The following is an 18,771-nucleotide window of genomic DNA, read 5'->3' as shown; positions in this document are numbered from 1 at the left end:
TAACGAGGTCCAACAATGTAATGGATGGGTATCATCCAGCTATTCTTAAAAACCATAGTTAAATTTGCCTATTTCTATGGTGATATACCCTTAAATTCTGTTTTGTTGGACAACTAAGCAAATATATTATTGAAGGTGTTGAGCCAAAATATAAAGTTATCCCCTAATTCATTGGATAGGAGACAGTTTTCTGATAGATGGAAGTCTGAACGCCGGGACCCCAACTGATCTTGAGAACGGGGGTCCAAAATATCCCTGCATAACGGGAGCAGCGGTTATGCATTCACGCTCCTACTTTATTCATTTCAATGGGAGAGCTGGAGATTGCAGACTTTTAAGTGCTTGGCAATCTCCGGAGATCCCATTAAAATAAATAGAACTGCAGCATGCATGTGTTACTGCCATTCCATGCATGCGAGGACCTTTAAACCCCCATTCTCAGAATTTGTGGGGGATTACAGCAGTCCTGTGAATAGGGGATAACTTCCTATCTTGACATAACTGTTTGCATGGATTTGGGTAACATCCTATGTAGCACATGTAGTTGGGGGCGATTATTTTTTACCAGGTGGAAGAAAATATTATACAGTATATAAATAATGGGAAACAAAACTTGTGCTAGCATTGACATTCCTAAGTGTGCTCACACACATCATTTTGATGCAGCTTTTGAAGGCAGTAATAGGAGTGGGTCATACAGGAAGGGAAAGTACACTGGTGGAAATTGAAAATGTTACACCCAGACACAGTTACAGAAAGTTTATGAAACTTAGATCAAAGTTGGAACAAAGTTTCTCTATACGAGAGAGTACCTCTATTACAAATAATTAAAAGCTGGATGAAGTACATGTATTGGTATGCAAATTATGGGGCCCTTTGTTAAACAAAATGCTACATTGTTTCAGTTTATAAGTCGTAAAGCGTGTTATATAGAAGGCCCTTTTTTCCACACAGATTGTCAGTGAGCAGGTGTGCTGAATCGTAGAGTTGGAAGTCCATACACCCAAATGCCTGACTTTGAGAGAGATCAGATAATTGTCATGTTCGAAATGGGGGCATCATATCGTGAAATCTCCCAAAGGACTGGCTGCAGTGCGATGACAATACAGAGAGTGGTTACCCAGTGGACACAGGAACGCTGCAGTACTCACAGACCTGGCACAGGTCCACGCAAAAAGACAGTTGCTGATAGACGGGCGACTGCAGCACAGATCTTAACAGTGATTGCTGTCAGAGTCACACCATGAACAATTGTAAACAGATTGCTTAAAGCTGGGTTGCATTCTCTGATCCCCATACAATGTGTTTCCCTAACCCAATTTCACTGCCAGCAATGACTAATCTAGTAGACTGCTAGACCCAAGTGGAAACATGAATGCAGAACAGTTGTGTTTAGTGATGTGTCCTCATTCTGTCTGTGGCAAAGTGTTATTCGTCAGTGTATCCATTGGCATTTTGGAGAAAGGTCCTACCCTGCTGTGATTTCAGAGTGCCACACAGGTTCAACCTATGGAGTCACGGTTTGGGGGACAATGAGTTATGAAAACATGACTTTGTTGGTGGTTGTTGAAGGCACAATGACTGCCCATCAGTATGTGGACAGAGTGGTACACCTTGTCATGCCCTTCAAATCCAAAATGGTATCTTCCAACAAGATGATGCCCATCTACATACTGCAGCCGTCACAAGACATGCCTTGCAAAGTGTCATGACTATGGATTGGTCCGCACAGTCCCTTAATTTATCCACAGTAGAGCATGTCTGAGTAAGCTTGTTCTCAGTAAGAGAAACCAGGTAATCTTTTTAGATATGAATAATTAATCATCCTTTTAATGACTAACAAAAATACATGATGTTACATCAAGTCTTTGGATTCTTCTTATCAACCCTTCATCAGGCTATGGAGACTGGTTTGGATGGGTCACAAATATAACTTACAAATGCAGAGGGGAGGGGTGGGCACCCCTCTTGATCTAAATAAATGTGCACACAGAAATTTGATACTTAAAATACCACCAGACAATCTGAGCAAAGCGATAAATAGTTAATCAGTCCACTGAGCTGAGGAATGTGACAGTTTTATGAAGCGGCACTGGATTGATGCGAGCTCACAGTGCTGATGGGTATTTATTGGAGTCAAATAATTAACAATAATAGAATTATGGAGACTCACTAAGTATAATGATACGGTATACTACCCTTGATACGCCAGCCCGGGTTGCCCTGGATCTAACCCACAACCCCTGTCCTTGCCTGCTTGCCTTCACTCCTGGCTAACCCCAGGCGGGTTACTGGGCAGCGGTCCCTCCTCTCACTAGGGACCGAAAAGGGACGCTGGCGTACCTGGATGGAAAGGGTAGAATACCGACAGAAAAGGCAGATGTAATAACCAAGATGAACAGTACTAAGCAGAACTGAGGCAGATGGAAAAACCTGGCGGACAATAGCAAAGTATAGCAGACAGGAGACCAACAGAGGCAGACTAGCTAGCACACTGAGGGAAACCGATAACTGGCAGTGATTGCAAGTCTCTGCCCGACCTTTAAGCAAAAGTCTCTGCCCAGGGGCGGAGAGAGGGAGACAGCCAACTCCCAACAGATCATAATGAATGGGAGCTCATGCACGGCAGCTGCACTCACAGGTGCGCACGGCGCCGCGCCACCAGCACCACGCCGGCCAGGCACCCGCAGCCGGAAAATAAGCTGGGGGGACGCGCCCCGACCGCGGGACCCTGTACACCGCCGCCCCAGGGTGACCAGCCACCGCCGCATGGTAACATATAATGTCACAATTATGACCCTTATTGCACAAAAAAGCTAATTTTTAAACAATTTTTACACTCAAAACAAGGATTTCAAAAAGGAATATGGCTATGAAGACTCACAAAATGCGCAAGTATTATTGATGCTTTGCGCTATTACTATGGCACAAAATATCGGTATTAATTACACTAGGGCAGAGGCGACATAAGATCAAGAAAAGTGTCTAATATGTCTAGCAAAGTGTACAATATACAACGTTCATCACTCTGATACATTTGGTATATTTCGTGCTTGTCTGGTCTAGTTTTATCCTGTCTAACTGTAGGACCGCATTAGAAATCCACCCAGTCTCTTGAAATTAAAACACAAATGTAAGTCATCACATTTCATTACAATATGATTGAAGTGTTCGGAGAATTACAGTACAATAACTTTACAGTAAATGTGTTTTTTATTTTCCGGCATGTGAGTTGCCAGACATTACATGGTGATGCTTATAACTCAGGCCTGGAATAGTAATTTCATCAAACACAGACTTCTGCACCCACAAAGTAAATCACACATTGTATTTACTAAGATTGAATTTCACAAGTCTGTTTATTTCAGTGAGTATCGTTCTGCCCCCGCATGTTGCATCCCTGCGCTATTAACTGCCTTGCAGATTGTTCCCATCAGTTCCCCTCTCCAGGCACATGCTATTATCAGCTTGCAGTATAATGATATAATCCCCCTACAAGAATGTATTCAGTTAGTGATGCAAGGACTTGTCAGGTGCACACAAGACATTTCATGGTTCCAAAAACATTTATTTGTTTACGTATGCCAAGTTAAAATTCAGTTTTTGGTAAAAATGCTCACATATCATTGTACAGAATTAAGGTCCTTTCACACGGCCGGATCATCAGGCTAAGATGTTCGTAGAAACATTTGTTTTCCAGATCGCATCCTTTTTGCTGGGGATGTGCAGCTGACAATAATGACGCTGTATGCAGGATGAACAATTTTGTCCCCCATAAATTCTGAATCGGCCTGTGTGATGGCCAGGTAAATGGCTGATCAGCACTCGTCGCATGGCATCAGTCAAGCTGTGTAAAAGGACCTTTAGATATACTAAAAAATAGATTTTCCTTGCATTTGTATCCAATTTTTTCTTCTAGATGAAGGAATGGTTAGGTACTGTTGTATCTTGATGCCACCAGAAGACCTGGGTGGAGACAAGGGATAGTCTTCTTGACAGGCAGATAACGCCCCTGGTTCGTGATTAGCTGCAGGAGATTAGCACTGTAGCCAAGGTCTGTAATGCAGCTGTGCTGCGAGCATGTCCTGCTACTGTGGCCCTCTTTTATCGGGTCCCCTCCGGCTTGCATGTCCTCTCCAGCCAGCTGTGCGTGTCCACGGTGCTCCATTGTGCCCTGGGTGCTCTGCCGCTCTATGTGTTGGCGGCGGCGAAGCATACTCACAGCATAGCAGTTGTGTTTGGCGGATGATGTGTGAGTGCCCCCTCCGCCGAGCACAACAGTTTGATTTCCGAGCAGGGAGTTTGGAAGCTGCCGGCCGCTGCACTACTGGTAAATCACTGCCACCAGCAATGCCAACAAGTGCACTGAGACACACATCATGTCATACTTCAGGGTCGCGGGGAGTAAATAACATTATGGCCAGGGGGCCTTACAGGAGCACGGCACTGAAGGGCCTTGCCAAATAGAACAGAACGGCATCTGGACACACAGAGTGCATGAGACACACATAAATGCATGAGACGGAGGCCGTCGGGGAACAGCTGCGATCACCTGGCCAGGAAGGCCACACTCAGAATGACTGCAGATGATGGGGGGAGGGGGGGGGGGTGTAGCAGGGAGAACACACCCGCTGCATGCACCGCTGTAACCAGCTCCATGGCAGGGCACCCGGTCAGTGTCCCCTAGAGCCGGAGGGGTCCAATCAGGCACTGTGGATGTCACCTAGCTGTTGTCTCCACCCACCACTTCCGGTGGCGTCAAGATACAACAGTACCGACTGGTTATGTACGTACTGTAAATCTTTTTCATCCAAGTGGCCTCTGTACATGATATATATGGGATACATTCGTAGACAGCACTACAGTTGCAATCAAAATTATTCAACCACCATTGCGAATTAGGTTATTTGCCAGATTTACAAATTTTCAGTTGTTTGCAAAAAACAAACAATCAAACAATAAGAATTTAAATAGCTCAATATGAGTAATATTACAAGTGGTTTCTCCAAATTTAACACAAAATACTAAATCTCATAATTATTCAACCCCTTCATAACAAGTGTTTTTGTTACTTAGTAGAGCACCCTTTGCTGTAAGGTCCTGCTCTGAGCATGATCCATAGCCATACTCCAGCATCTGCCAACATTCCTGAGGAATCTTAGGCCATTCCTTATGAGCAGTAGCCTCCAGTTCACTAATATTTTCGGTCTTAATGCTGCAGCCGCCTTCTTCAAATTCCACCTACGATTTTCTGTAGGCTTTAAAGGGGTTGTCCCGCGGCAGCAAGTGGGTCTATACACTTCTGTATGGCCATATTAATGCACTTTGTAATATACATTGTGCATTAATTATGAGCCATACAGAAGTTATAAAAAGTTTTTTACTTACCTGCTCCGTTGCTGGCGTCCTCGTCTCCATGGTGCCGACTAATTTTCGCCCTCCGATGGCCAAATTAGCCGCGCTTGCGCAGTCCGGGTCTTCTGCTTTCTTCTATGGAGCCTTTCGTGCAGGATGCCGGCTCCGTGTAGCTCCGCCCCGTCACGTGCCGATTCCAGCCAATCAGGAGGCTGGAATCGGCAATGGACCGCACAGAAGAGCTGCGGTCCACTTAGACAGAGGATCCCGGCGGCCATCTTCAGCGGTAAGTATTGAAGTCACCGGAGCGCGGGGATTAAGGTAAGCGCTCCGGTAAGCTTTCTTTACCTCCCTGCATCGGGGTTGTCTCGCGCCGACCGGGGGGGGGGGGGGTTGAAAAAAAAAAAAACCCGTTTCGGCGCGGGACAACCCCTTTAAATCTTGTGACTGACGGCCAGTAAAGAATCTTCCAGGATGTCTGAAACCAGCCTTAGTGGACTTTGACACCCAAGCTTCAGCTTTCATGTAGAAGGCAGGACATTCTCTCTAAGGATTCCCTAATACCTGATTGAATTAATCTTGTCCTACATGTGCTGTAGGTTTCCAATGCCAGACGAAACAAAGCCATTGCAGAACATCGTTAATAGAGATGAGCGAGCACCAAAATGCTCGGGTGCTCGTTACTCGGAACAAAATTTTCGCGATGCTCGAGGGTTCGTTTCGAGTAACGAACCCCATTGAAGTCATTGGGCGACCCGAGCATTTTTGTATATCGCCGATGCTCGCTAAGGTTTCCATTTGTGAAAATCTGGGCAATTCAAGAAAGTGATGGGAACGACACAGCAACGGATAGGGCAGGCGAGGGGCTACATGTTGGGCTGCATCTCAAGTTCCCAGGTCCCACTATTAAGCCACAATAGTGGCAAGAGTGCCCTCCCCCCTCCCAACAATTTTTACTTCTGAAAAGCCCTCATTAGCAATGCATACCTTAGCTAAGCACCACACTACCTCCAACAAAGCACAATCACTGCCTGCATGACACTCCGCTGCCACTTCTCCTGGGTTACATGCTGCCCAACCCCCCCCCCCCCCCCCGCACGACCCAGTGTCCACAGCGCACACCAAAGTGTCCCTGCGCAGCCTTCAGCTGCCCTCATGCCACACCACCCTCATGTCTATTTATAAGTGCGTCTGCCATGAGGAGGAACCGCAGGCACACACTGCAGAGGGTTGGCACGGCTAGGCAGCGACCCTCTTTAAAAGGGGTGGGGCGATAGCCCACAATGCTGTACAGAAGCAATGAGAAATATAATCCTGTGCCACCGCCATCAGGAGCTGCACACTTGGGCATAGCAATGGGGAACCTATGTGCCACACACTATTCATTCTGTCAAGGTGTCTGCATGCCCCACACTGCATGCCCCAGTCAGACTGAGGTTCTTTAGAAGTGGACACATGCAGTTACAACTCCGTGTGGACCGACAGCATGGGTGGCTCCCTGGAACCCACCGGCGGTACATAAATATATCCCATTGCAGTGCCCAGCACAGCTGATGTAACTTCAGCTTTAATGCAGGTGGGCAAAAAATTAATTGGATTACACTGTAGGCGAGGGCCCCAAAAAATTGGTGTACCAACAGTACTAATGTACGTCAGAAAAATTGCCCATACCTAACCAAGAGGGCAGGTGAAACCCATTAATCGCTTTGGTTAATGTGGCTTAATTTGTAACTAGGCCTGGAGGCAGCCCAATTAAAATCAAAATTGGTTCAGGTGCAAGTTTCAACGCTTTAATGAGCATTGAAACGTATAAAAATTGTTTACAAAAATTATATGACTGAGCCTTGTGGGCCTAAGAAAAATTGCTCGTTCGGCGTGATTACGTCAGGTTTCAGGAGGAGGAGCAGGAGGAGGAGGATGAATATTATACACAGATTGATGAAGCTAAAAGGTCCACGTTTTTGATGGTGATAGAGAACAATGTTTCCATCCACGGGTGCAGCCTACGTATTGTTTAGGTATCGCTGCTGTCCGCTGGTGGAGAAGAGAAGTCTGGGGAAATCCAGGCTTTGTTCATCTTGATGAGTGTAAGCCTGTCGGCACTGTCGGTTGACAGGCGGGTACGCTTATCTGTGATGATTCTCCCAGCTGCACTAAACACCCTCTCTGACAAGACGCTAGCCGCAGGACAAGCAAGCACCTCCAGGGCATACAGCGCGAGTCCAGGCCACGTGTCCAGCTTCGACACCCAGTAGTTGTAGGGGGCAGAGGCGTCACGGAGGACGGTCGTGCGATCGGCTACGTACTCCCTCACCATCCTTTTACAGTGCTCCCGCCGACTCAGCCTTGACTGGGGAGCGATGACACAGTCTTGCTGCGGAGCCGGAAAGCTGTCAAAGGCCTTAGAGAGTGTTCCCCTGCCTGTGCTGTACATGCTGCCTGATCTCCGCGCCTCCCCTGCTTCCTGGCCCTCGGAACTGCGCCTTCGGCCACTAGCGCTGTCGGATGGGAATTTTACCATCAGTTTGTCCGCCAGGGTCCTGTGGTATAGCATCACTCTCGAACCCCTTTCCTCTTCGGGTATGAGAGTGGAAAGGTTCTCCTTATACCGTGGGTCGAGCAGTGTGTATACCCAGTAATCCGTAGTGGCCAGAATGCGTGTAACGCGTCAGCCATGTGTGCCAGGGTACCTGTACGCAACATATGGCTGTCCTCACTAGGAAGATCACTTTCAGGATCCTCCTCCTCTTCCTCCTCCTCCTCAGGCCATACACGCTGAAAGGATGACAGGCAAGCAGCATGGGTACCCTCAGCAGTGGGCCAAGCTGTCTCTTCCCCCTCCTCCTCATCCTCCTCATGCTCCTCCTCCTCCTCAACGTGCTGAGATATAGACAGGAGGGTGATCTGACTATCCAGCGACATACTGTCTTCCCCCGCCTCTGTTTCCGAGTGCAAAGCGTCTGCCTTTATGCTTTGCAGGGAACTTCTCAAGAGGCATAGCAGAGGAATGGTGACGCTAATGATTGCAGCATCGCCGCTCACCATCTGGGTAGACTCCTCAAAGTTTCCAAGGACCTGGCAGATGTCTGCCAACCAGGCCCACTCTTCTGTAAAGAATTGAGGAGGCTGACTCCCACTGCGCCGCCCATGTTGGAGTTGGTATTCCACTATAGCTCTACGCTGCTCATAGAGCCTGCCCAACATGTGGAGCGTAGAGTTCCACCGTGTGGGCACGTCGCACAGCAGTCGGTGCACTGGCAGATGAAACCGATGTTGCAGGATGCGCAGGGTGGCAGCGTCCGTGTGGGACTTGCGGAAATGTGCGCAGAGCCGGCGCACCTTTCCGAGCAGGTCTGACAAGCGTGGGTAGCTTTTCAGAAAGCGCTGAACCACCAAATTAAAGACGTGGGCCAGGCATGGCACGTGCGTGAGGCTGCCGAGCTGCAGAGCCGCCACCAGGTTACGGCCGTTGTCACACACAACCATGCCCGGTTGGAGGCTCAGTGGTGCAAGCCAGCGGTCGGTCTGCTCTGTCAGACCCTGCAGCAGTTCGTGGGCCGTGTGCCTCTTCTCTCCTAAGCTGAGTAGTTTCAGCACGGCCTGCTGACGCTTGCCCACCGCTGTGCTGCAGTGACGCGCGACACCGACTGCTGGCGACGTGCTGCTGCTGACACATCTTGATTGCGAGACAGAGGTTGTGTAGGAGAAGGAGGAGGAGGGTGGTTTAGTGGAGGAAGCATACACCGCCACAGATACCACCACCGAGCTGGGGCATGCAATTCTGGGGGTGGGTAGGACGTGAGCGGTCCCAGGCTCTGACTCTGTCCCAGCCTCCACTAAATTCACCCAATGTGCCGTCAAGGAGATATAGTGGCCCTGCCCGCCTGTGCTTGTCCACGTGTCCGTTGTTAAGTGGACCTTGGCAGTAACCGCGTTGGTGAGGGCGCGTACAATGTTGCGGGAGACGTGGTCGTGCAGGGCTGGGACGGCATATCGGGAAAAGTAGTGGCGACTGGGAACTGAGTAGCGCGGGGCCGCCGCCATCATACCTTTGAAAGCCTCCGTTTCCACAACCCTATACGGCAGCATCTCCAGGCTGATAAATTTGGCTATGTGCACGTTTAACGCTTGAGCGTGCGGGTGCGTGGCGGCGTACTTGCGCTTGCGCTCCAACACTTGCGCTAGCGACGGCTGGACGGTGCGCTGAGAGACATTGGTGGATGGGGCCGAGGTCAGCGGAGTTGAGGGTGTGGTTGCAGGCCAGGAGACGGTAGTGCCTGTGTCCTGAGAGGGGGTGTTGTATCTCAGTGGCAGGTTGGGGCACAGGGGGAGAGGCAGCGGTGCAAACCGGAGGCGGTGAACGGCCTTCGTCCCACCTTGTGGGGTGCTTGGCCATCATATGTCTGCGCATGCTGGTGGTGGTGAGGCTGGTGGTGGTGGCTCCCCGGCTGATCTTGGCGCAACAAAGGTTGCACACCACTGTTCGTCGGTCGTCTGCACTCTCAGTGAAAAACTGCCAGACCTTTGAGCACCTCGTCCTCTGCAGGGTGGCATGGCGCGAGGGGGCGCTTTGGGAAACAGTTGGTGGATTATTCGGTCTGGCCCTGCCTCTACCCCTGGCCACCGCACTGCCTCTTCCAACCTGCCCTGCTGCTGCACTTGCCTCCCCCTCTGAAGATCTGTCCTCAGTAGGCGTAGCAAACCAGGTGGGGTCAGTCACCTCATCGTCCTGCTGCTCTTCCTCCGAATCCTCTGTGCGCTCCTCCCTCGGACTTACTCCAATTACTACTACCTGAGTGATAGACAACTGTGTCTCATCGTCATCGTCCTCCTCACCCACTGAAAGCTCTTGAGACAGTTGCCGGAAGTCCCCAGCCTCATCCCCCGGACCCCGGGAACTTTCCAAAGGTTGGGCATCGGTCACGAGAAACTCCTCCAGTGGGAGAGGATTCGGAAGCATTGCTGCCCATTCTGGGCAGGGGCCCGAGAACAGTTCCTGGGAGTCTGCCTGCTCCTCAGAATGTGTCATTGTAATGGAGTGAGGAGGCTGGGAGGAAGGAGAAGCAGCAGCCAGAGGATTCAGAGTTGCAGCAGTGGACGGCGCAGAATTCTGGGTGGTCGATAGATTGCTGGATGCACTTTCTGCCATCCACGACAGGACCTGCTCACACTGCTCATTTTCTAATAAAGGTCTACATTAATTGTGAGATGAATGTGGGGACGCCAGAAACGTGCCTCTCTCCTAATCCTGCAGCAGTCGGCTGCGATACACCTGGATCAAGAGCTCAGCCTGTGCCCACACCCTGACTTGGGCCTCCGCGTCCTCAGCCGCGTCCACGTCCTCTAGGCCTACCCCTACCCTACAGCATGCTGTATTACCAGTAGTGCAGAAACAGAACGCTGTAATTAAATGTGCCGCTTATTGGCCTGTGGTTGGAGGCTGACTTCGCTTACGGAACGCACAGCAGAGTCAGGAAAGAATTTTGCGCAAGCCTGCTGTAACACTTAGCTGGCTGCGTATGAATTAGGACAACTACCCCCAGCAGAGACGCAGTACAGTCAGGACGGTCACAGGCAGCCCAAATAGATTTTTTTTCCCAAATTTTTTTGGAAAAGCCCACTGCGTATATAGACTGGATATGTCTTTCACTGTCCCTGCCTCACCACCACTACTGGCCGTGGACTATGTAAAATTACTGCAGGACGCAATGCTCTGGACGCAATGCTCTGCACGGCCGATATACAAAAAAAAAAAAAAAAGTGCAACACTGCAAAAAGCAGCCTCAACAGTACTGCACACGGTCAGATGTGGCCATAAGAAGGACCGTTGGGGTTTTTGAAGCCTAAAATCACTCCTAACGCTCTCCCTATAGCAGCTCTGGCACCAGCAGCACTTTCCCTGATCTCTGTCAGAATGCATCTGTGGCGAGCCGCGGTAGGGGCCGATTTATATACTCGGGTGACACCTGATCTCGCCAGCCACTCACTGCAGGGGGGTGGTATAGGGCTTGAACGTCGCAGGGGGAAGTTGTAATGCCTTCCCTGTCTTTCTATTGGCCAGAAAAGCGCGCTAACGTCTCAGAGATGAAAGTGAAAGTAACTCGAACATCACGTGGTGCTCGCCTCTAGTAACGAGCATCTCGAACACGCTAATACTCGAACGAGTATCAAGCTCGGACGAGTACGTTCGCTCATCTCTAATCGTTAAGCCACCACCATGTTTCACTAGTGTAAGCAGGGTGTTCTTTTCATTCGTCCTCCTCCAGACATAGCAATGATACATAGATCCAAAAAGTTTCAGTTTTGTCTCATCACTCCACAAAACAGAATTCTAAACTTATATGGCTTATTTGTATGATTTTGAGCATACTGGAGCTAACTTTTCTTGTGCTTTTAAGTTAATAGAGGTGTAGGTCTTGGAGTTCTGTGCAAACAGAAATCTCAATGCCTGCTGCAGCAAATATTGCTGTAGGTCTTTTGCAGTCATTTGATGGGTTTTGATCATCTGCCTCCTCAAGAATCTGCTGGCAGCCGGTGATGGTTTTTTCTTTCTACCAAGTCCTTGTAGTATAGCCAGTGCTCCTTTAACTTTGAACTTGTGAACTATACTTCCAACTGTATCTTTAGGAACATTTCGTGCCTTTGCTATCTTTTTAACCTTTCCCTATTTTTGCAAGACAATGATCTCTTTTCTTAACTTTTTGGACAACTCTCTTGACTCAGTCATATTTCTAACATGCAATCAAACGTTGCAGTCGACAAAGCTTTAGGCCGCCTGCACACGGGCAAAAATCCCGCGGCGGGATTATCCGCGGGATTTCCGCCACTGAAAGCCTGCATAGGAGTGCATTACAATACGCACTCCTATGCAGACGGCCGCGGTTTGGTCGCGCGAAATCTCGCGCGGCAAACAAACAGCGGCATGTCCTATTTCTGTGCGGGGCTCGCCAGGTGCGGGTGAGTACGCGCTGCTCCCTGCAGGTGCTGGAGTCGGGTCCCGCCGGATCTGACCCGCCCATCTGCAGGCGGCCTTAGGCAGTCCAGGTATTTGATGTGTTTTATCTCAAATACACCCCGTGCAAATAATGAAGCTCTTGATTAGTTGCATCAGTTATGCTCAAGTCAATACCTAATTTGCAAATGTGCTTAGTCAGACCTCATCTGGAACACTGTGTCCAGTTCTCGGCACCCGACTTTAAAAAAGACATCGACAAACTGGAGCAAGTTCAGAGAAGAGTTACCAAGATGGTGAGCGGTCTGCAAATCATGTCCTATGAGGAACGGTTAAAGGATCTGGGAATGTTTAGCTTGCAAAAAAGAAGGCTGAGAGGAGACTTAATAGATGTCTACAAATATCTGAAGGGCTGTCATAGTGCAGAGGGGTCAGCCGTATTCTCATCTGCACAAGGAAAGACTAGAAGCAATGGGATGAAACTGAAAGGGAGGAGACACAGATTAGATATTAGAAAAAAACTTTCTGACAGTGAGGGTGATCAATGAGTGGAACAGGTTACCACAGGAGGTTGTGAGTTCTCTTTCAATTGAAATGTTCAAACAAAGGCTGGACAGACATCTGTCTGGGATGATTCAGTGAATCCTGCACTGAGCGGGGGGTTGGACCCAATGACCCTGGAGCTCTCTTCGAACTCTACTATTCTATGAATCTAACAAATGAATATTGTAACTGGAAGTGACACAGTAAATCTATTTCATCTATAAATCCTGTACAGATGAGTTGTAAATAAGCAGTCCCCTTACAACTACCAAGCTCTTGGCCAATGATGTTTTACCTAGAATATATTGGACTGTGCATGAGTACTAAATGTACTCACTATTTAAGCTTTATGTAAATTACGCCATAGAGAGCCTTTGACTTAAAAACAAATCCATAGTTGATTCATCTGATGTTCCCTTAACTGAGGTCCTAAAAAATCCGGACTCTCACAGTCTTTATTTGCACAGGAGCTGAAAGCAATGAAGTAGATACTTAAACCAGTGTGAAACACGCTGCTGATGCTGCTGTGCCAAAGGTAGCAACAGGTATATATAAAAGGGGCTTTGCTACCGTGATATTGTGTAACGTCAGCTGTGTTATCACACATACAATGAGGTACAATCCCGTAATTACATTACCAGTCGGTTCTCGCCTGGATGTCCTGGCCATTGGCTGCTGTCTAAAATCAACATAGAAACTAAACTGCACTTTTCACGTTGGAGTAGAAACACCGTGTTCTCATCTAGGTTGTGGAGCAAAATTCACACTGCATTCAGTGTCTATGTTCAAAGCAATGCCTTAGGCCTCCTTCCCACGAACGGATTTCCGCCGCGTAATTCGGCGGTGGGCGGGGAAGCGCCATGCGGGCACGAAGAAGCCGGATCCGCTGGTAAGTATGGGGGCTCTGGGGGGCGCCGTGACGGGCTTCGCCGCGGAATATTCCGCGGCGGAGCCCGTCACGCTCGTGGGCAGCCGGCCTTGGTCTGTACAGTATCATACATCTGCCAGGAAGTATATTGTGCAGTATACATTTACTTTTACATACAGTGGTTTCCAAAAACAGTCAGCAATGTAATACTAATGGGGCTGTGGGATCTTGATGTACCCCAGCCAAATGAAAGGCAAAAAGTAACTATACCATATATTTGCCATATAAATGTTTGGGCACACAGTGACATAGCATGTAAGGCTGAAAGAAGACCTGCATCCATCCTTTTCAGGTCATTATTCTGCAATGTTGATCCAGACAAAGGCAAAAAAACCCTGAGGTAGAAGCCAAAATTATTCATTTTAAGGTTACTTTCACAATGACGATATTTCCAACTGATTTCGGACAGATTCTTCGGTCTGAAAATCGTACGGTAGTAGAACCCATTCATTTCAATGAGTGTATCCGCATGGGCTTTTTTCACTTGGATGAATAGTGCAAGTAAAAAAAATCACAGTATGTCCTAAATTTGCATGATTTCCAGACAAGAATAGTACATGTAAATGTGCAGCGTCCTGCTCATCGGACAGCACAGACATCTTTACAGTAGGCAGTCCTGTAGGGGAGAAAGGGGAACTTGCTTATTGTGCTCAAGAGCTTTTCTATTAACATGTATACAAGCTGACTGGTTCAGGGTTAATTATGGAGAGTTTCACATATACCAAGGTATATTCGGTATTTATGCCTATGAAAAAGTTTTACTGACAGTCTCTACTCTTCTGTCTAGATTAGCTTTACTGTACTTCCTTTGAGGTCCCTATTTCACTAGATCAGTGTATGTCAGATATGGGAGCAGAGGATGAATACACTCACGATCAGGCGCTACCAGCAGCAAGTTATCTGGATATGTACTTTCCCATTGCTTTCTCTGCATTGGTGCTGCCTCATATAGCATGGTCCAATGATCACTATCTTCCATTGTTAGTAAAATTCCTTTTCCTGGAGACCAGGGAATTGGTATGCAAGGGACTGATAGTCAGCACTGGCGGTACTATTGTATCTTGTCTTCACCACAAATATGGGTGGAGACCTAGTGGTGGGCTGTATACGACCACTGTATGCCTAGAAGTTACTGATTAGCTGCCTGGAGCAAGGTTCTAGCAACGTGGGGCCTAAAGTTTGCCTTGGATGGAGGGTAAGGGTTAGTTTAAGTGCTAGGCTTACATTTATTAGCTGTTTACTCCTAATAATGTAAGCCTCACACTTAAACTAACCCTAACCCTGCATACAAGGCGACCTGTCCCCAGCAGTCTACCATCATCTCGGCCAACAGCGGCGTCAGGGGTAACCACAGCGCACATGCCAGTGCGGCAGGGAGAGAAGCGTGGACCATACTGACAGCGGTCCTGGCCGCGGAGGGATCAGTAGCGGAAATTACAGTCTGGCAGGAAGAGGAGCAGGGACCCCAGTGACAGCGCTCTTGGCTGTAGTGGGCGCAGGGGTAATGGGAGTACAGATTGGCAGTGTGTTGTGGAAAGGAGTGTGGAGCACATTTACAGCGGTCCTTTCTTCAGCAGTTGACGCAGGTTGCATGGGAGCAGAGATGGCGGTGCGGCAGACAGAGGTATGAGTTTGGCATCATGGGGAAACAAGCTGACAAGCTGGCGCCGCTGTCAGTGTTCCCTGTTGTCGCCACAAGACCTCTGTTCTCAGTGTCTTCTCTGCTGCAGTACTACCCAATCGGAAGCTAGGTGCCTGACAGGGGTGTTCCCTCCTTCTAAGTGCTGTCACACCTCTAGCTATCAGTGTCCACAAGGTACCACAGTTCCAGCACTGGCAACACTTCCTCATTATAGCTTTTTCAAACTTCTCTCTGGCAACTGCTTCACACAAAGGCACAGGGGAAACCCTTCTTTTTTTTATACTTGGCCAATCAGCACAGGCTTCAGGTCCTGACAGACCAAAGCATTAGAGCAGGCACTGGCAGGGACATATGACCATCTCTTAAAGGTCCTTACAGGTTAATATACACAATTCAGAGATATATGCACATACATGTAAATTAGTTTAATCTCCTTACAAAAGTATAAGAATAGAGTTACGTAGGCAACTTCAAATTAGTAACAATTCAGCATTGAAAATGTGGCTTCATTAAAATTTGAAACTGCAACTAAATAGATGGATTGTCCCAGTATGGTTTCAGGTCAGGGATGTGGATACTTTTTATAGGCACTATCATATCTATAACATGCAATGTGATTTTTGATGTTATGGGAGGTTGGATAGTAATGGCATGACTTCCATCTTTTGTAGATGAGAAGAACGAATAAGTATGTGTTTTAGTACAGTGCTTATGGAATAGTGACATTTAGAGTACCTCCATAACAGAACCAGCCATACTGTAGTCATAAAAGATGCAGCCATGGTGGTCTCATACCAGATCCAGCCACAGAGACCCATGAAATATGCAGCTATGATATATCATTATAGATTCTGCAACAAAGCCCCATAGTAGATGCAACCACAGTGACCCCAGCCACTTTCCAGACCAGCAGTCTAGAGGTTTTTCTTTTAAATCTGTTTGCAATTAATGCAGTATTTAATTTCTTTCATCGTAATCAGCATGCACACATAGTGCAGAAATCCTGCAATACTTTACACAGTCGATATTTGCAAAACTGTGTCCTCTATATCCGCGCCTATACCCATGAACATGGAGCTACCCAGACAGCTCCTCTACTGCTTCAGAGACTATAGCCATGGCACGTTTTTTGTTAGGGTCATACCTTTGTTCTATAGCAGGTCAATACAACCTGCATCGCTAACGCCATATGTGGGCCGCAGTGCTGATGCCATTCTGTGCAGTTTCCAATCATCTGGAAACAGAAATGTTTGTCTATATATCAGGAAATGGGTCCTTTGACACCTGCATGAGTTAGAGGTGACTCTCCATTGTAGTTTATGGGAGTTATGGAATGCTAGGCTGTTACCACAACATCCATGATCAACAATAGAGATATAGCCAAATGCATACATGTTCTCCTCCTCTCTGAAGTGTGAATGGGGTGGGGTGGGGGAGTAGACCCCATTCTACCAATAGGGGAGAGTCTCAAATTGAAACCCAACCAGCAAGGATGGCACTGCTGACTTTACACCATCATCAACGATGCCTTGCATAAGCCCAAGAAAGATGTCAGCTGACTTTGGACATATGACAGAAGGTCATCTGGAGTGATGTGTCCGATTTCCTGCTGAATGATATGTCTGGCTGGATCTGCAACTGGTGTAAACAGCATTAAGTCGTATCCTATGGGTGTACCATTGAAGTTCAGCAGACTGGTGTTGGTGTCATGGTCTGAGGAGCATTTTCCCTGCATGACCTAGGACTGTTGGTCATCATACTACAATCTTTGAATAGGGAATGCTACAAGGACCTGTTAGCTTACCATCTGCATGCATATCTCCAGGGAGTCTTCCCTGACCACAATACCATCTTGCAACACAACAAATCTCCATGTCCTAGAGCTCAGCTCTGCAGAGAGTGGTTGGAGGAACACGTCAATGAGTTCTATACACTGCCTTGGTTCCCAAACTTACCAGACTGTAACCTCATTGAACGTGTTTGGGATATGCTGGAAAGGGCTATTAGATCTGCTCCCATTTATCCCCAAAATGTGCACCAACTGCTGGACCTGCTGCAGTGGGCATGGGGCGAGTTGAGTATGGAGGACCTTCACCACCTTGTGGAATATGCTCCTTGATGTCTGAAAGTCGAGATCATTCAAAAAGGTGGAAGAACCCGTTATTGAATAGGTGTTCCTGATGCAGTGATCATTTGGTGTAACTGACCACCAATTTCTACACGTAGAAAGATTTGGCCTTATTTTCCGATCATTCATTGTTCCTTATACATGCCTGATCTATAGTCCTCATCTGTTATTGATATGTTACTGTGATATGACATATTATGTATTTTGTTTGTGTATCAATGTTCTCTAACTTCATATGACTATAGGTTATTCTTTGATTGTGCTTATGTGATGGCTCAGGGTTTGTTCACATCTGCATTAGAGGCTTTGTTAAAACCCTCCATTGCAGGTTTTGTCACAAATCTGTCATAAAAATGCCGAACTGGAATTAATTATGTCTGAGGAAAAATATGACATAGTGGGAATAAATATGACCGGGTTGGATGAAAGCTGTGACTGGGTGGTAAACTTACAGGGTTATAGTTTGTTTAGAAGGGATTGTAAAAACTGGAAGGGTGAAGAGGTTTGTCTTTATGTAGTCTGCTAAAGCCCACTTTACGGAATCATATATACACTCATTGTCAAAAAAATCAAGCAGCTAGAAGGAGTTGTCTGAAATCAATTAAAGGGGTTGTACCGCGAAACAAAGTTGGGGTATACACTTCTGTATGGCCATATTAATGCACTTTGTAATGTACATTGTGCATTAATTATGAGCCATACAGAAGTTATTCACTTACCTGTTCCGTTGCTAGCGTCCTCGTCTCCATGGTGCCGTCTAGTTTTCAGCGTCTAATCGCCCGATTAGACGCGCTTGCGCAGTCCGGTCTTCTCCCTTCTGAATGGGGCCGCTCGTGCCAGAGAGCTGCTCCTCGTAGCTCCGCCCCGTCACGTGCCGATTCCAGCCAATCAGGAGGCTGGAATTGGCAATGGACCGCACAGAAGACCTGCGGTCCACCGAGGGTGAAGATCCCGGCGGCCATCTTCGCAAGGTAAGTAAGAAGTCACCGGAGCGCGGGGATTCGGGTAAGTACTATCCGTTTTTTTCTTTAAACCCCTGCATCGGGTTTGTCTCGCGCCGAACGGGGGGGGGGCTATTGAAAAAAAAAAAACCCGTTTCGGCGCGGGACAACCCCTTTAAACTTTGTGTGTGATTGTAACGTTGATATAAGTGATTACAATATCAGGGCATAAGGATAATTTATTGTGGAAAACTGAACATTTGAAGGGAGGTTCTAGTACCC

At 47.7% G+C, this 18,771-nt stretch overlaps 1 protein-coding gene across 1 annotated transcript in view; it reads right to left on the bottom strand.

Moving 5' to 3' along the window:
* The window catches only part of PDGFRL (platelet derived growth factor receptor like), a 131,663-nt gene that overhangs the window by 104,635 nt on the left and 8,257 nt on the right, over positions 1 to 18,771 (bottom strand). The window lies entirely within an intron of this gene.

The sequence above is a fragment of the Eleutherodactylus coqui genome, chromosome 7 (genome assembly GCF_035609145.1).
Source record: "Eleutherodactylus coqui strain aEleCoq1 chromosome 7, aEleCoq1.hap1, whole genome shotgun sequence".
NCBI lineage: Eukaryota > Metazoa > Chordata > Amphibia > Anura > Eleutherodactylidae > Eleutherodactylus > Eleutherodactylus coqui.
This window is presented reverse-complemented; position numbering and strand designations above follow the sequence as displayed.